The 17,662-nt window shown below is 37.6% G+C and overlaps 1 protein-coding gene across 9 annotated transcripts in view; it reads left to right on the forward strand.

The window, feature by feature from the left end:
- Positions 1 to 17,662, forward strand: part of L3mbtl3 (L3MBTL histone methyl-lysine binding protein 3) — a 112,006-nt gene that overhangs the window by 1,567 nt on the left and 92,777 nt on the right. For 8 of the 9 annotated variants that reach the window (XM_048798195.1, XM_048798209.1, XM_048798210.1 and 5 more), the window contains exon 2: positions 1,786 to 1,869. The gene's annotated coding sequence lies outside the window, so the exon portion shown is untranslated. Of the gene's footprint in view, positions 1 to 36; positions 293 to 1,785; positions 1,870 to 17,662 lie in introns of those variants that run through there. The other variant, XM_048798200.1, reaches the window with a different exon arrangement.

Here is a 17,662-nt window from a genome sequence, read left to right on the forward strand (position 1 = left end):
GCGGTGGCACGGGCGGGGGGAGGGTGCAACTTCGGGACTGGTAAAACTTTAATTACCTTGAAAGAAAAAAAAAAAGGCCCTATGATTTTAACCCCCGGTTCTGGTTAGAGCACGGCCCACAGCGCGACCGTGAGAGAAAGTTTAAAAGCGGGCGGTTTCCTCTCCGCCTTCCTTGCGCAGGGTTGGGGGTGTCTGTCTGTCCGTCTGCGCTCGGAGAGAGGTAGGGGTAACGAGCCGCACTCCCGGGTCGCGTGGACCTACTCTTGCCCCACCCTTCCACGGGGAGACGAAGGTAAACGTCGCTTCGGTTTCCCTTCTCAGTCCCCCTGCCGCCACCACCCCGCTTCCTTTTCCTCCCCCTCCCCGCCGATTTTTTGAGGGGACCCGAAAAACGGAGTCTCTTTCCTTATGCAACTTCCTCGGGCTCCGTGAGCACGGCCCTTCCCCCTCCCTGCATCCCTTGGCCCGCTCCTTTGCCACCTCGGGGCTACGGCCAGAAAAATGCATTCGAGATCATTCAAAGTGCACAGAAACAAAAACAGATTTTTAATTTTTCTAAGTTAAGGGAAACTGAGATGAGAAATAAGATTTGGGGTTGGGGGGGCTTCGGCTTGGGCCAGTGCGTCAAATTTTCATTTTGATTTTCCTAGATCGTGGTTTGTGATGTCTTCATTAGTGTTGGGAGCACGACAGTCTCTGTACTGGCTATCTCGGTCGCGTGGATTTTTGCGCAAGTTTTTAGAAAAACACTGACTCGAGTAGAGAGCATTTCTCCGGAAAGTTTCAAGTGCAGCAAAATAGCGAACGTGCAAAACTGGCCAAGGGGAGACCTCTAGTGGTTAAACGCATCTTAAGTTCGGAAGGCCGAGAGCAAAGTTTGGCCTTTACTTGTAGCTACGTAGTCCGTTCAGACGTGGAAGTAATTAGAGGACCTGAGCGAGCAGCCAGATGTTGTGTGAAAAGATGCTGATCAGAAATAGAAAGTTTGTTAAATCCGAGAGAGCAATGAATTCTGAGGATTCAGGGCCCATAGTTTCCACTCGACATGGCTTATATGAGAAAAGCACTTTGCTTTTATTCTGGGTTTTGAGATTGGGCCCTCCCTGGAAAAGAAACAATTGTTTTTGTATTTGTCATCGTTCGTATCTTCCATCAATTTCTAATCACAAGTCAAAGCAGACACTTTTCATTTTGAATGTTAATAAAAATAGAAAATGAAATATGTGTTTAAAACTTGGAAGAAATGGAAAAGATCTTTGAAATTTGCCTTTCATATGAATTGGTCATTTTATTCTCCCATAAGTATAACTTAAGGCTAGCATTTCATTTTTTAACTATATAGTTATATAGTCAAAATAAGTAGCACTTTCTAGTTATAAGATTGTAATTTTTTTTCACTGTAAAACATTATTTATTAATACTTTGCATAATCTGTGATTTAAAACACTGAAATATGTGGGTAAAAACTGCTTAGGTAATATCTAGTCTTTTGCCAGCATGTGTTTTGTCAAGTTTCAAGTATTTTAAAGATAAAAATAATGAAGGAAATTAAAATTAAAACTTTCATCTGTTTGTCATTGGGTGAATTTAGGATATGGGAATGATATAAATGATTAAAATCTGTTTCACTTTATCTGGAACTAGTTTATTTTAACATACAATTGTGGTAGAATGTGGAATTATGCATGTCAGTGTTTGAAAATGTGAACTCATTAATTGTGGATTAATTGAAGGCTTCTTTTTGATGACAGTACTTTTGATTTTACTTTCCTCTTTTAAAATCAGTGCTAGATTCTTAAAAGAAGTCTTTGGCGTGCACAGCAGTTGTGAAGATCACCAGGCAATTCTGTGTTTATTCACCACCACAAGGTAAGATTTGCTTGTTGATATAAATTGCTTGATGTACTTAAATGCTAAAAGCTGCTTTTGGAAATCAGAAAGGAGAGTATGGGCCAGGGTTAGCAGAAAAGCACAGATTTGTGGGGGCTTCTTCGAATGAGTGAGAGTGTTGGCACTAAATGTGATTGAGAGCTGAATGAAACAATAGGGAGAATGAAATTTTCCTGGATAATTGTGAGACCCACTTCCTAGATATTTTTCTTTCAGTACTGAGGTTTGAACCCAGGGGCACTTTGTCACTGAGCTATACACCCCCCACCCCAATCCCTTTTTACTTCTTAATTCTGAGACAGGATCTCACTAAGTTGCCGGGGGTCTTGCTAAGATGCTGAGCTGACCTCCAATTTGTAATTGTTCTACCCTAGCTAGCCTCCTCAGTTGGTGAGCCATCTCCCTTGGCTTACTTAGTGGATTCTTAATTAGCATTTCAACACATTTTCTGAGAGTAAATTGTTTTATTCTTTGAATTTGGAAAAATGGGGAAACTGGAATTATAAAATAATGTAATTATTATGTAGGTATATACTGATATGGAAGACTGTAGAACTTTTTTGGGGAGTGGGGGTGCTACAGGGGACTGAACCAGGACATTGCACATGCTAGGCTAGGGCCCCAGCACTGAGCTATATGCCCAGCCGTAAGATTTCAAAACTTTTAAGACTGGTGAGATGGGGGTCTGTAGTAAAATTTTGTAGGTAAAATTTACAATGAGAGTTTTGGAGTATTTAAATAACATTTAAGTAACTTCTATGGCTTGAATCCAAACAGAGCTGATGTGTACCAGATAGCATGGCATAGGGTCATGGTGAGGCTCCAGTGAGTTACCTTGGTCTTGTCAGTTTTTGAATATATGTCCATGGGGAATATCATTGTTGTCTAGTATGGTCTTTTTAGTAATTTTGGAGGGTAGTGTCTTACTTTCCATAGTCTAGGACCTACTCTCAGGACAAAGAAACAAAAAACAAAACAAAACAAAACCAAAAAAAAAAAAAAATGTATATATATATATATATATTGCTTTAGTTGTAGTTGGACACAATACCTGTATTTTATTTTTATGTGGTGCTGAGGATTGAATGCAGAGCCCTGCATGTGCTAGGTGAGCACTCTGCTGAGCCACAATCCCAGCCCCCCTACCAAGGTTATTCTTAGGCAGGGGGTGCAACCATTTGTGGGACAGAACATAGTGGTTTCTACTGTTAATACCTCTTTTGCTTTTTTTGTTTTCCCTCCTTAACTTTGCTTTCTCCTTTTCTGCTTGTTTCCTGCCTTCTCTGTTGTAAGTACTAAATTGGGTCACTAATTGTTCAGCACAAACAAAATGTAACAAAGATTAGACTTACTTTTCTAAGCAAGACTAATAATCGTCATTGGGCCAGGTATGGTCTGGAAGTCAATCCAAAAATTACCAGTATGAAAATGATTTTTAACAGGAGCTTATTGTCATTTTTGCTTGTGGGTTGATTTGAGTAGTGTCATTATGAAGTATATAGATTTGGTCTCTGTAAATGTGTAGGTAATGCAGCGGAGACCCATGGGGCAAGACAACTACAAGATCATGCAGACAGAAGTAGGGTTGAAGCAGATTAGTAGGTGTTTCCTGGAAAGATGAGCTTCATGTTTGGACATGCTGAGCTGAGGACAGCACTTGTTTCTCTTTTTGGGAGAGTCATTATAGCTTTGGATAGAATGTCAGAATAGGCATCAGAAGACAGAATTTTGTCACTTAATGTATATCACCTTGTGTAAGTCATATTACTTCCTTTAGCCTAGATTTCTTCATCTGGAAAATAGGAACAATAGTTACTTTTTTAAAAAAATCTAAATATTAAATAACAAAAGATTCTGAAAACTTTAAGGAATTATTCAAACATGTGGTGGTTATATTATCATTGTGCCTTTGTCAGGCTTTGTGATGGGCAGAAAGTAGGTCGTCTAGGGCAGAACATGGTAATTTAGTTCCTGGCCAAGGTTTTTAGATTGGCTTCTGGTATATGCATTATATATACCTGTCAAAAAATTTCCAGCAATATTTTTTCCTTGAGCAAAAAGTAACTTATCGTTGATAGTATTGACTCTTTGAGGGGAGGAACATGTTCTAACATGATACTGGGTACAAAGCCTGAAATTTATTTATCCCAGCCTAGTCATTTAATAAGGAGAAGGGGCAAATGAAAGAAATACTTTAAAATGTTGCCTAATTGTGGAAATGGTAGGGTGGTTAAAGAAGAAGAGTAGGTGTGAAGGGAATTCATGTACTGTAATTAATATTTTTGTTGCGTGAGTCTGCTGGGAGAAGAGAATGAGAAAATGAGAAAATAGGTATCTGGGCTAGTAGTGATTTAAACTAATTATGTGGACAAGAAAATGATTCCTGTGAATGACTGGATTTAGGTAAAGATCCACATGGGCTCTTCCCACCTGTTTTCTAGACCCCTTTGCTACCACATTCTAATTATAGCCAAGTCTCTAAAATCTAGATGGAAAAATACCTCACAGGTACTATTTGTCATTATATTTAATTTGATGATTCTGAATTTGACAAAATAAACCTTGGCATGTTTTAGTTTTATTTCATCTCTCTTTTATATATTATCCAATCAATGTTTTACGAATTTAAAAACCCATTAGTGGAGGAAAGAAGAAATATGTCCTGTTTAATTAGTCCCTGAGTAATTGAGAGTTGGTTCCTGAATAATTTCCCCTGCTCTGTTTGCTAGTTTATTTTTAAGAATTATATACTATTGCAACCAACATGATTTGCCGTAGATGCAGTTAAGATGAGATATTTACAGAAGTTATTTTATGTGGTGTGGGACGAGAGTACTCTGGGGTTTTCAAGGATGTGACACTGAGTGATCCATCCAGCAGTGTTTCTAGTTAATTACCAAGTTTTTGTCAATCCTTATAGTATGAATTCTAGAAGACTAGATCTTTGCCCTTGTGGAGTTTTCTTGATCTTCTCCAGAAGTGGCCATAACTCTGAACTCCACTAATAATACTGTAATAATTACACATAGCACCAGCAAAAAAGAAAAAGAGTTTTAGCAGCTGTGGAAGCCATTGAGCTAAGAAACATGGATTTAGGGGCTAGATGATGCAGGACCTTGGCTTATAATCATGTACATGTGGCAGAGTACAGGATATTTCTTTTTTAATGATTAGCCTTCAGAAGCTAGTAAGCAGCTTTTCACCTTTTGTCAAGGAATGCCTGAACTATGATTGAGAATGATGGATTGGGTTGACTTGTTCTCTTTGATCACTGCGTCGACAGGTGACTTTCTGGTGAATATCTCATTACTGCTGTTCCTGTTTGCTATTATTGAAGTATGTGTTCCTCACAAGGATTTGGGGTGATTATAATATGGATGAAGATATGTATTAAAAATATATGCTTATTTGTTTGTTTATTTCTGCAGTGCTCAGATTGAACCTAGGGCATTGGACATTCTAGGCAAGTACTCTACCCACTGAGCCACACCCGTAGCCCCAAAGATACTCTATTTATATGATGTCTTGAAGTTCAAGGGATCTGCAGAAGATACATTTCTTAAGGGCTTCATTATCCAGTGGGGATGTTCTCAGGATTTCTTTAGACTGTGTCAAGTTTCTTAGTTGATGTATGTAGATATGAGTCAATAGAAGAGATGATAGATTAGTTAGTGTTGATTGTAGCAGTTATTGCAGGGAGCAGATGGAAAGAAACACCAGGAACTGGTACCTTTGAAAAACAACTAAATTTAATTTATTAGCTCTAAGAAATCCCCATTTAGGAAACAAGATAGTTTAGAGGAAAGAACAAGGAAATTTGAAGGGAATGTGGATAAAGTTGGGTGATATTTAAGGAGTTGAGTTTCTTCCTCAGAAGTGGATTTGGAATTAAGGGCTTAGATTGTTATTGTAAGGATTGCATGCATATTATATGAATACAGTATAATGCCTTCTGTATTATTCTTGTTTCTGTCATATTTACAGTCAATGCTTTGTATGGAGTCAACAAATACTATGAAAATTGATATTGGGGAGTGCTTCACACAGTCAACACTTGAAGTAGGGTTGAATGAATGAATGTGTTGGGACTACAAGAAATAGAATATCAGTCCTTGCTTCAGCATGTTTATAATCTGGTTGGGGAGATAAATCATATACATAAAATGATAGTTTACAAAACAAAGCTGCAGTTAAATATGTGTGAATGGTAGAGATGAAGTCATGGGTACCATGGTAATACTGTGGTAATACATGTTCCTGTGATAGTGATGAGGCAGGTGGACTAACCTCTGCTAAACACTTATAGTATTAATATTTAAGGTGAAGTATACTTTGAGTGCTCTCTGAATGTCAAGCATTAAGCTCAGTGCTTTATTCATTTACTTATTTATTTATTCACCCCCAAAATACCTAGTGCTTACCTTCTGGATATCCACATATTGCTCTAGGCACGAGGTATTATTTCTACTACTTTCACTAATGTTGAACTTCGGGTATTATTATTATTTTCTATTAATGCAAACTGATGCTTGGAGATACTTAGTAACTTGTCTATATTATGCTGTTTGAAAGGGGTAGAACCAGGTAAAATGATATTGGCATGGGATTATTTTGTTTTGTCTTTAGGTTTTTGATTTTCAAAACAGTAGTTCCTACGATATTTCAAAGAAAACACATATCCAGATTAATATGTTTGCTCTTATACATGGCTTATACTAAGATGCACAATAATGAGCAAATATAAGAAAAATAAATGGGAATAAAATTCATCTTTTTATTTTTTTCTTTCCTTTTTTAAACCAAGAATTGAGAAGATTCATTGTTGAGTTGTTTGGAAAAGAATACCTTGGGTGCCTTGGTGCAGCCTATAATCCTGGCAATTTGGAAGGCAGGAGGAATGCAAGTTCAAAGCCAGTCTCAGCAACTTTGTGAGACCCTAAGCAACTTAGCGAGATCCTGTCTCAAAATGAAAAAGAAAAAAGGCTATGTGGCTCAGTGGTTAAGTGTCCCTGGGTACAGTTCTTGGTACCAAAAAACAAAACAGCCCTCCCCCCCAAAACAAAAACAAAAACAAAAAAACCCACAAAACCCTCCTTGGTCTAATTCATGAATCCATTATAAAGCAGTCATCAAAAAGAATGGGATCTAAGTTTACAGAGGGGACTCAAAAGATGATGGAATTTACTCTGAAGCTAGGATTGTTAAAAGAAGTAACAAAATAAGACAGAGATAATAATGGGGAGGAATGAAGGGCAGTTATAGTATCCTAGAATCAAAATAAAAATGAAGATGGAATGTAAGTAAGAAGATACTCAAAACAATACACTAATTCTGAATTACTGTAATCAGAGAGCCAGGGGCCATCTTTGCATGGTGGAATGGAGTCTCTTTTGCCTGGTTGGGTGGTTTCTCCCTGTTGTGTGCCTCACCCAGGTATCTGGGTCGGACTTAGCAGTAATAAACTTTTCCTTTTTTTTTCCCTTCAAATGGATATGGGGGATTGAACCCAGGGGCATGCTGCCATTGAATTACATCCCAAGCACCACCACCTCAAGACACACACACAAACTTTTAATAGTTGTAGATGGACATAGTACCTTTATTTTGTTTATTTAATTTGTTTATATGATGCTAGGGATTGAATCCAGTGCCTCATGCTTGCTAGGCAAGCATTCTACCACTGAGCCACAACACCCAGCCCCAAGCCCTTTTTAAAACATTTTTTATTTTGAGACACGGTCTCACTAAGTTGCCCAGGCTGGCCTTGAACTTGTAAGCTTCCTGCCTCAGACTTCCAAGTTGCTAAGATTATATGTGTGCATCATCACACCTGTTTGTTTCTCCTAACTTGAACTTTATTCAGTAAAATTTTTTGAGACTTATTCTGTCCCAGCCCTTTCAAGGTGGGACAACAGCTTTATGTTATATATAAATTTATGGAATTAAATTTGTTCAGGTTTTAGAACATTAATCTGTTGTGTACTCCCAACCTTCTTTAATAGGATGTTCAGGAAATATTTTGTATTTCTCCCCATGTGTTACACTGTTGTACCCTGAAGAATGAATTGAAATTTCTAAGTGGTCAATTTGGTCTGATTGTTAAATGATATAAATAATTCACCCTGTTGATTTGTGGTCATATTTGGTGAACTTGAGGCTTATGTTGATAAGCAGGTTGGTCACAAATGATTATCAAGATTAGCTGTAGGCATGACTTCTGGGAGAAAAATAAAATCTGATCAAATCTAACTTATGACATAAGAAAAATCAAGTGTAAATCTTAATTTTAGCTCTATGTTCTATAAAAGTATGAAGCAGAATAAGTAAAAGAAGATACCACTTTTAGTGTTTTTTAAAAAAATTTATGAAGGGAAATAAAAAAGAACAAGGCACTACTTTTAGTTTTTCTTTTAAAATTTAAATTCATGCATATGCAGCAAAAGCATAGAAATATCTGTGTCAGACAGGTTCTTGTTCTTTTTATGGCCTTTGAATCCCTCTAATGGGTGTAAAATTTCTATTATTATCTTTCTAGTGTAGTATGTTGATGAGATAACATTTTTAAAGAAATTTCTGCCTCACATTGAGTTATCTTGTAGAGCATACATTGAAGATGAACTTCAAATAAAAGTATTTGGTGAGAGTGTATTAAATAGGCCATAGGCCTGTTAGTGTCAGTTAGTGTGATTTCACTTTCTGTGTACATTTTTTTTTTCTTGAAAGGCATTTTTCATTTTCTGTTCCTCTTTTAGAGGAAGTCAGTAGGTGAGGTTACAGAATCTCAATAATTCATCCTTCTTAACAGTAACAAACAGGGGCAGGAAGTTGAGATTTTGTTAAGTTACCCTTGGTGTACTCCTTTGCACACCATCTCCATGGAAGCATAGATGAGAAATCAGATGAACCATTGCCACCATATAAATAGGACCATTCTCACTAGGGTATGGTGAGGAGGTCAAGTGGGAGCTTTCTTGAGAACGCATTGAGGAGGAAGCATTCTTCCTGCTGATTTCATATTTAAAGGTAGATGGATTAGTTGACGCTCAAGATCTGCTGTCCAAGCATGGTTGAGAATAGAAGACCCAGATTCTGAAGGCTTTGTTCTTGATAGGATTAAGATTTCCGTTCTCACATTGAAATAATCTAGAGTTTGCCTGCTTAAAATCTATGAACTTGGGCCCTCAGGGCAAAATTTCACATCTCTCTACCACAGATCTCAGTTCCAATATGTGTGCGATTCAGAGTTCTTATCAAGCAGGGTAAGTAGAATATCAAAGCTGGTATCTGTCATGCTTGATTTGAAAGGAAAAATTTTCTTTGTAGCAATATGTGTTTGTTGCAAGATGCTTCAAGTGTTAGTTTGGATTTTTCTCATCCTTATTGAATAAGCCCGTTTAAGAGGTTTGAATTTAACTTCTTTTGATGTGTTCTTCACTGACACTTAAATAAGGAGAGTTTCTTGGAGTGGTGATGTTTTGCTTCTGCCAAGGAGGTAAATAAATAAATACTTAGCAGCCTAGTTGTTAGTTGGAATTTTCACTGGGGAATGTGAGACCGATGGACAAATCAGTTTCTTTTTTCTGATTTCCTGTCTTTCTAACCCTCCTCTCCATTAATCTGTCGTGTTTTCCCCTGTTTCATCCATTCATTTGGTAACCTTTATCAATACCTACTGTGAATCTTCACAAGGGATTATAAAGCCCAGTTAATCAAGGTCTCCATCAGTACTTCTTGTATGCAGATGGTGATAACACAGTGTGATGATAATCAGGGTATCCACACTGTCTTCCTGGCCTCTTCTCCTCATGTCTTAGGTGCACATACACAAACCAGGGCTTGTGTAGAGAAAGACTGGCCGGGTCACTGGATCCTCCTGGGGAGGATCCTTAGCTTTCATCTCTCCTCTTCATATCAGCCTCTTGCCGCAGTCCTTCCAGTGCATGCTGTCTGCCTCTGCACCCACTGTCTGTCTCTTGAAACACATTCGGGAGCCACTGTTGGCATGTGAGGAGGTTTCAATGTTTTCAGAGCACAAACATCACAGTAAAGTTGCCAGTGGCCTAATTTGTTGGGGTAGCTTTTTTATCTTAATTTTTATTATTATTATTTTTTGGTTGTCAAAATGTTCTTTTCTTTAGAAGAACGTGGCTAAGCTAATGTTTATTGATCTTACATTTAGGATACTTTACAAAGTCTCCCAAATGCACTCTGAAATCTACTTGTCCGTGACAACTCGGAGTCTTGCAGTTTTCTTAAACACTGCTCCCCCCACCCCCAATCTCTGGACTCCTGAAAATTTACATAGGGCTTTATGAAGCCAAGGTGTTGGCCTTTGCACAGGTATCATCTCCTGCCCTTTGTTATTGCACATACCTGGTGACCTGGTGCTTGGAGGGCGCATGGACACTGGAGAGAAGATTGTTTTCTTTTGTTCACAATCACTGAAGCTCTTATAGACTGAGTGTCCTCTGTGTGCAAAGCATTCCAACTTGCATAATTTTTTAAAAAAAGTTTTTATATCTCTATGAAGTAGATATTTCAATCCACTTTACATCTGAAGGAGCTAAGGCTCAAGAGGCTAGGTCCCTGCCTATGGTGTACAGGTCGTAGTAAATCTCGGGGCTGGGATGTAAATCCAGGTGCTGTGGCTGCAGAGCCTTTGCCTTACACCATTTCATTGTCTTCTCTGTTGACTAAATTACAGCATCCTGGGCTCCGTCTTAAGAGATAAAAGTCTGTTTCTTAATTTTCTTATTTGTAAAATGAGGAAATAGTTCTTATCAGTCTTGAAAGAGTTGTGAAGGTCAAGTAGGCTGGTATTGGTGAGATCCTTTAATATGACAAGGCATTAAAGAACCCTTTCTTCCCCAGCATCTCTGTGTTCCTTTAATGTGTATCTGTTAATGGGTTAGTCTGATTACCCCATTTGGCCTTGTATTGGTGGACACGGAGTTCCCTTAGTAAATGTTGGGTCTTTAGGTGTTATAAAGGACATCATCACAGAGTACAACAAAAGCTGTAGGGAGGTCTCAGGATGCAGGGCTCATATCTTTTTCAGCATTATTTTCTCAAGTCTGAACTAAAAGAATATGCCTCAGTATGAGACGTCATAGAATTCCACACATGGCTGCAGTCTGGGAGCTAAGTCAGAAGGTAGCATCCTTCAAGTTGCATCTAACTTGAAGATGAATGACATCTACTCTGTAAAACACTACCTACTTTCATGTTATTTTCCACAGAGGGGTTTCTGTAGAACTCAATGTGCTGTGATAGTGAGTATAAGTCCATAGTGACTGTGGACTTAGTGCTACACAGGTGTCTGCACCACAGCCAGTGTGCATCTTCCAAAGGCTGCTGGGAAATTGAATGTCTTTTATCACCGAATATTTTATCTGGGATAGGAATGAATGGCTTTCTAAAAATTGTGTTTTGGGGAGCAGACTTTGGGAAATATTGTCCTAGTGTTTCATCTAGTCTTGTTTAAAAGGAGTCATACCAGTGTGGTAGCTCATGACCACATGTGGGGCTTCTCTGGGGATTGGGTGGCTTCAGGCCTTTTTCACATGGCAGATCTTTCTACATTACTTCAGATTCAGATAGATTGCTTTATGACAAAACTGGGGGTCTTTCTGGAGCTATTATTAATATTATTAATAATACAATACCTAATTTTAACATAGTAATCTTGACATCTTCTAATGTAGGTTTGAACACTTACTACCTTGGATGTTATTGAAATGAATTGACTAGCCAGGTGCTGTGATGCATGCCTGTAATCTCAGTGACTCAGGGGGTTCAGGTAGGAGGATAAAAAGTTTAAGACCAGGCTTATCAATTTTGCAAGACCCTGTCTCAAAATAAAATGTTAAAAAACAGTTGGGGATGTAGCTCATTGATAGAGCATCCCTGGGTTCAATCCCTAGTACTGCAAAAATAAGTAAATTAAGAAATGTTTGAATTAATTTTAAGTTAAAGATGAGTTGAAAAGAAAAACTGCTATTTAATTTTTTGATTGCTAAGGAGCTCTTATGAACCCAGATAATTGTTAAAGTCAATAATTATAATAAGAAGTTAACATTATATTTGATTGTTGTCTACAGGATAGCTAACATATTACCTGGTTTATCTAATCTTCACCATTACTCAGTAAAGAAAGATTCTGTAATCCTCTACATTTTACAGAGGAGAAATTGATTAAGTGACTAACTCATCCACAGTCACAGAAGAAGCAATTGTTAAACTTTGGAAAGTGGAATGAAGAGGAGGAGTGGAAAGTACTAGTTTTGGGAAGGGGAAAGGACTTGTGAGAGTACAGCAGGTCTGAAGGATACTCTGTGAAGTCATTTGATTCATGCCTGTGAAAGATGCCAAGGAGCCAAGAGAGTGAGGATGGGGGTTCAGAGCAGTTCTGCATGTCACAGTGAGAGCCCTTTTAGCTGATATAACTGAAGAATGATATTAAGGACTTTTGAGTGTGTTTCTCTGTGCCAGGTGTAGCATTTGGTTGGTAACTGATGATTTCTATGAAATAAACCAAAAGCCCTCTTCAGTTAATGGCCTAACAGTAATCATCATGGCAACAAGGCCTTTGACTTTTACAGTGGAGGATGGCCTTTTTCATTGCCATGTTCCGCTTCTATACTGTTTTCATTTTTTTTGTGTGTGTGTGTGCATGATAATGATTTTAGGGTTAGCATTCTTGATTTGCTCTTTAGAGAAGATAATGTTGCCCTCTTAACCAAAATCTGGAAGGCTTAGTTCATCAACACCAGGCCTGATATCTCATGCCTGTTATCTGAATGACACAATTTCAATCTGATTCTGGTTCTTAGAATTTTAATCTGATTCTGCTTTTGAGGTAATGTCTACTCCCATTTTATACTCTCAGCTCATAACCACAGTATCTTTGTACCTTAATTTTGAATTTGCACCAATTAGCTACAAAGCTATAAAATGCAACTCTAAAGAAAGAAAACATTAAATAATTACAACTATTTAGCTAGTCTTAATGGACATCAACTCATTGTTCTTTTAAATATAATTTGGGGAGAATGATGGGTTGAGCAGGAATAGGCTACACTTAGTGCCCTTTCTCAGTGATCCTTGTTTTTCCCCGTATCTGCAGGCTCAGACTCTTGGGGTGCAGACAAGGCCCACTCTTCTGCTTTGTGCTGTGTCCTATGTTAGGTCACCTCTCCTCATCTAAGCCCAGGCAGGCTCCTCACTTTGACTCTGCAGCAGGAGCTCAGCACATAGGGAGACTGTGCCCCTCACACCGAGCCTCTCTGTTATCTACTTATGGCAGACAGAAGCAAAGAAATGATATGAGGGAAGAATGATGGAGGACATAAACTCATTTTATGTCAAAATTAGATGCAGTAGATTCTTGACATTTGTGAGGGATATGGCCCAAGCCAGTTGCAGTTCAAAATTTAAAAAACTCATTGTAGCACATAATTCCTTCCAAAAAATTACTAAAAGTATACCTGAAATATTTAAATGATCTTTCTAGACCCTTAACTGCTTCTCTCCTTTGATGTTCTGTCTGGAGAACTTATTGACACAAATTCACATGTATTTTCTACTGATTTACTTTTGGAGCATTTGGTAGTTTTGTTCACACAGTGTGTCTGAGTCATTGCTTTTGACATTTCAGTCTTTAATTTATCTGAAACTTCTATTTTGTGGCTAGGGCCTATTACTTTCATAAACATTTCCATATTCTCCTCATTCTGTCATCAATTCTTAGACTCAACTAGCAGTTAATTCTGTTTGTTTCATTTCTTAAAAAGAAACAGAGTTTTTATCACTTTATTTACAGTGTTCACAGCACTAAGATGGAGCACTGTGACTAAGAGCATAACTGGACCTTGGCCAGGCCAGACTATCTTGCCCCTGCCCCTCTTTATGGCATGTGTGATTCAGACTCATGTCTATGTAAAACGAAAAATTATGAAATGTCACGAGAACTTCAGGTGTCACTCAGGAATAGTAGAAACCATCAATATACAGTCTGGGAATGCATACCTTGGTTGTGCAGAAGTGAACCCTACACTTCTTTTTCCCATTCAGCTGTTGAGTTGATGCACATGCACATATAGTTAACACCTACTAGTAAACTTACCCAACAGCATTGTAGAAGTTGATTTCCCTTAGTGACTATTAGGTGATAGATTCAGTTTTTAACATCAGTAACAAATATTTCATGATAAACATATGTATGTTATAAAAGGCATGTCTTATTTTTAATTTTTTTGTGGTATTGAGGACTGAACCGAAGGAGAGTCTACCACTGAACTATACTCCCAACCCTTTTTTATTTTTATTTTGAGACAGAGTCTAACTGAGTTGCTCAAACTGGCCTTGAACTTTCAATCCTTCTGCCTCAGTCTCTACAGTAACTGAAATTATAGGCATGTGCCACCACATCCAGCTTATAACATAATTTTAAATAAACGTGAAACAGGATTTAAAACTTACATTTTTATAATTAATAAAAATTTAAATATTTTCAAAAGGGACACAAAAATGTGCAAAGAGAAGGCTTCCTCCCATGACTGTCCTTTAGCAAACCATTGCTTCTTCTTGGATATAGAAGTGGTTTTTGACAAATCCTTCTGGAGTTGGTCTATACATATACAAGCCATATACATATTTATATTTACCTGTTTTTGTTTTACACAAAGTGTAGCATGCAGTTTTTGTACCTTGCATAGAATTGTTACTATTAATAGTGTCTTGGAATTCTTTATTACGTGTGAAGTGTTTTCTTGTTGTCTTTCACAGTGCATCATATGTTGTCGTGTGAATATACTATAGTTGTTCTCCATTGATGGACAGTTAAGTTGTATGTAATTTTTTATACATATATGCACAAGTATTTACAAAATAAATTTCTAGAAGTATAATTGCTGAGTTGGGGGTTATGATCTTGAATATTGATCTGCATAATGGTTGTTTCAACTTAACAATGCCTTCATCAAGGAATATGAGAGGTCCTGTTTCCCTATAGTCTGATAACAGAATTGTTTTTTGTGTCTGCTGGTAATTGAACCCAAAGCCTTGTGTGTGCTAATAAGCACATTCTCTACTACTGACCTATATCCCCAGCACCTTAATGTAAGATTTTTTTCCATATTTTTTATTGGTACATTATAATCATACATAATAGCAGGATTCATTGTTACATATTTGTACATGCACATAACATAGGATTTTTAAATGTAAGATATCAATAAGTAGCCTAGGGGCGTGGCTCAGTGGGAAAGTACTTGCCTAGCATACCTAAGCATACCTAAGGCCCTAGAGTCAATCCCCAGCCGAGCAAAAACAAAACAAAGCAATACCAAAAAACCAGTCTCATTACCACCTAACAAAAGTGGTACTGGTAGACTGGGGTGGCCAGGGACTTGTTTACATGAGAAAGTGAGGAGTTTCATCCAATAGAATTATCTCCAGGGAGAGTCAAGTTGCACAGCTGTGGTTTGGAGACGTGGAATGGGGTAGGAGAGACATACAGGAGGTAATTCTGAGGATAGTGTCATATGTCATTTAGGCTGCTCTCTAGACCTTTGGTTGGAGGCTAGGGCAAGAAAATTATAATAAAAATGACTGAAAGCTGAAGTGAATTGTTTTGTAAAAAGATATTTTGGGTGGGCTGGGATTGTGGCTCAGTGGTAGAGCGCTCGCCTAGCACAGGCAGGAGCAGGGTTCGATCCTCAGCACCACATAAAAATAAAGGCATTGTGTTGTGTCCATCTACACCTAAAAAATAAAAAAAATAAAAAAGTTTTTTAAAAAAGATACTTTGGGAAGATAGTGCATTTGTATTGGTGTTAGCAGCAATGGCCCTGGTCTTCAGTGAAGTCATCAGTTCCTTGGCAAGACATCTGCAGTGGGCACTGGGAGGGGCCTGCTGGGCATCAATGCCTTCGTTTTTACCACGGTCAGCCATAACATGTATATTAGGGGAAATTGAAAGCTCCACTGATACATTTGGTAGATGTCTGAACCCCAAAGCTGCATTGTCTGATATCAGTAGAGGCCAGAGACCATTAGAACTAAGAAAGTAGGAGAAAAATGCTGAATCTTGTTTGAAAGCACAGAGGCCCATCGTGGTGCACTTTTATGACATTTTCTTAGGAAATCTCAGCACCATTTAACAAGAGTTTGGGGGTGGGATTTTCTGCAGAATGAGAAACTATTCCTTGTATTATGACTCCTATCTACCTGCTTTTTATGGCCTGTAGAATACAGGTTACATATAGGATTATGGAATGTAGCAGGTAGTAATTACAGGAACAAAACAAAAGTAAGAACATTTTCTAAGCATTGAAAAAAAAATTGCTGAAGTCTTTTGGGCGTGATTTGTTGAAGTGAAAGGCCTTCGAATGTTTGTATGCAAGTGTACGTACACGGGGAGGGTGAAATGAGGAAGAAAGACTTGAGATGTCGTAGAAGCAGTAGCTTTTCTTAAAATAGTATTGCGTGCAGGCTGTTCTACCTGAATGAAAGGTGGTTGAAAGCACTAAATCTGTTGTAGCCATTCAGACTTCTTATGAAAAAGTAAGCCACCGGTGGCCTCAAAATTAGATGACGATGCGAAAAACAATGTAATAATATTTCTGTGTTGTACAAAAAAGTCCACAAACCTTAGAATGAAAAAAAAAATGGATGAAACAAGCTTTACAAATTTTAGATAATATGCTTACAGATTGAGCACACTGTGTAACATTAGTAATATTTTATATAACAAAAGCCTATTCTGATTATTTCCTAAAACTCGTAATGAACATTAACTTCAGGTTTTGTGAAATGTTAGCTTTTAGATTTCTCTTCCTGGACAGACAGGATTTTACTGCTGTGAATTTTATACATGTATGACTTTTGGGTAGGAAAAAGACCAGGGACTCTGGTTTTACCCAGTTTATCCAGCAGGGGGGAAATTATTCTGTCACTACCCTCTGTCAGAAAAAAGTTGCCACTCCTACATCCCTTGATAGGGAGTCAATTTTATGGCTGGTCTTTATCCATTTGGTGAGGGAGGAGCATAAAAGAATTTAAGTACAAGTCTTCATTTATTTCATACTTTTACAATTTCTTAATTTAATTCTTCCTTATGCCTTCACATCCTAGTTCCTGTTTTGAGGATTAAGTTAATGATAGTGGAATCTGATTCTTCAAATTAAAACTGGATATACATTTTGAAATGTCTAATGTTTCATATTTTTTTATATTTAAGAAGAAAAAAGAAAGAATATTGAAGTACCTAAAAATTTTCAACAGAAGACAGCTATCACTCAAGGAATCCCAAGTAGTTTTTCTATTGACTATTGAAAAATGAATGTTAAAAATGTTTAAGTGCTATAATATTTTATACAAAGAATCCACAAACCTAACCTTTTCAACACACATAAGGAAATTACATTAAAAAAAATCTTGGAAAGATATTTTTCAGGCACGTACAAAGCTTAGGATGTAATATAATAAACTGCCATAGACCCTACTTACATCTGGACAGTTCCTTATATGTTGCCAGTCTTGTTTTCACCATTTCACCCCATTGTTTACTCTATAGCACATTTCTCCTAGTATGTCATTTCCTCTACCATTTCACTTGTATCACTAAAATATAGGAATAGCTCCCCTTTAAAAAGTGCATACCAGCATCACCCCTTTAAAAAAGCAACACTATTTCTTCTGATGTCATTAGATAGCCAGTTGGTATTCAAAGTTCCTCTTCTATATATAATATATATATATATATATATAT

This window comes from Marmota marmota, unplaced genomic scaffold (genome assembly GCF_001458135.2).
Source record: "Marmota marmota marmota unplaced genomic scaffold, marMar, whole genome shotgun sequence".
Classification (NCBI taxonomy): domain Eukaryota; kingdom Metazoa; phylum Chordata; class Mammalia; order Rodentia; family Sciuridae; genus Marmota; species Marmota marmota.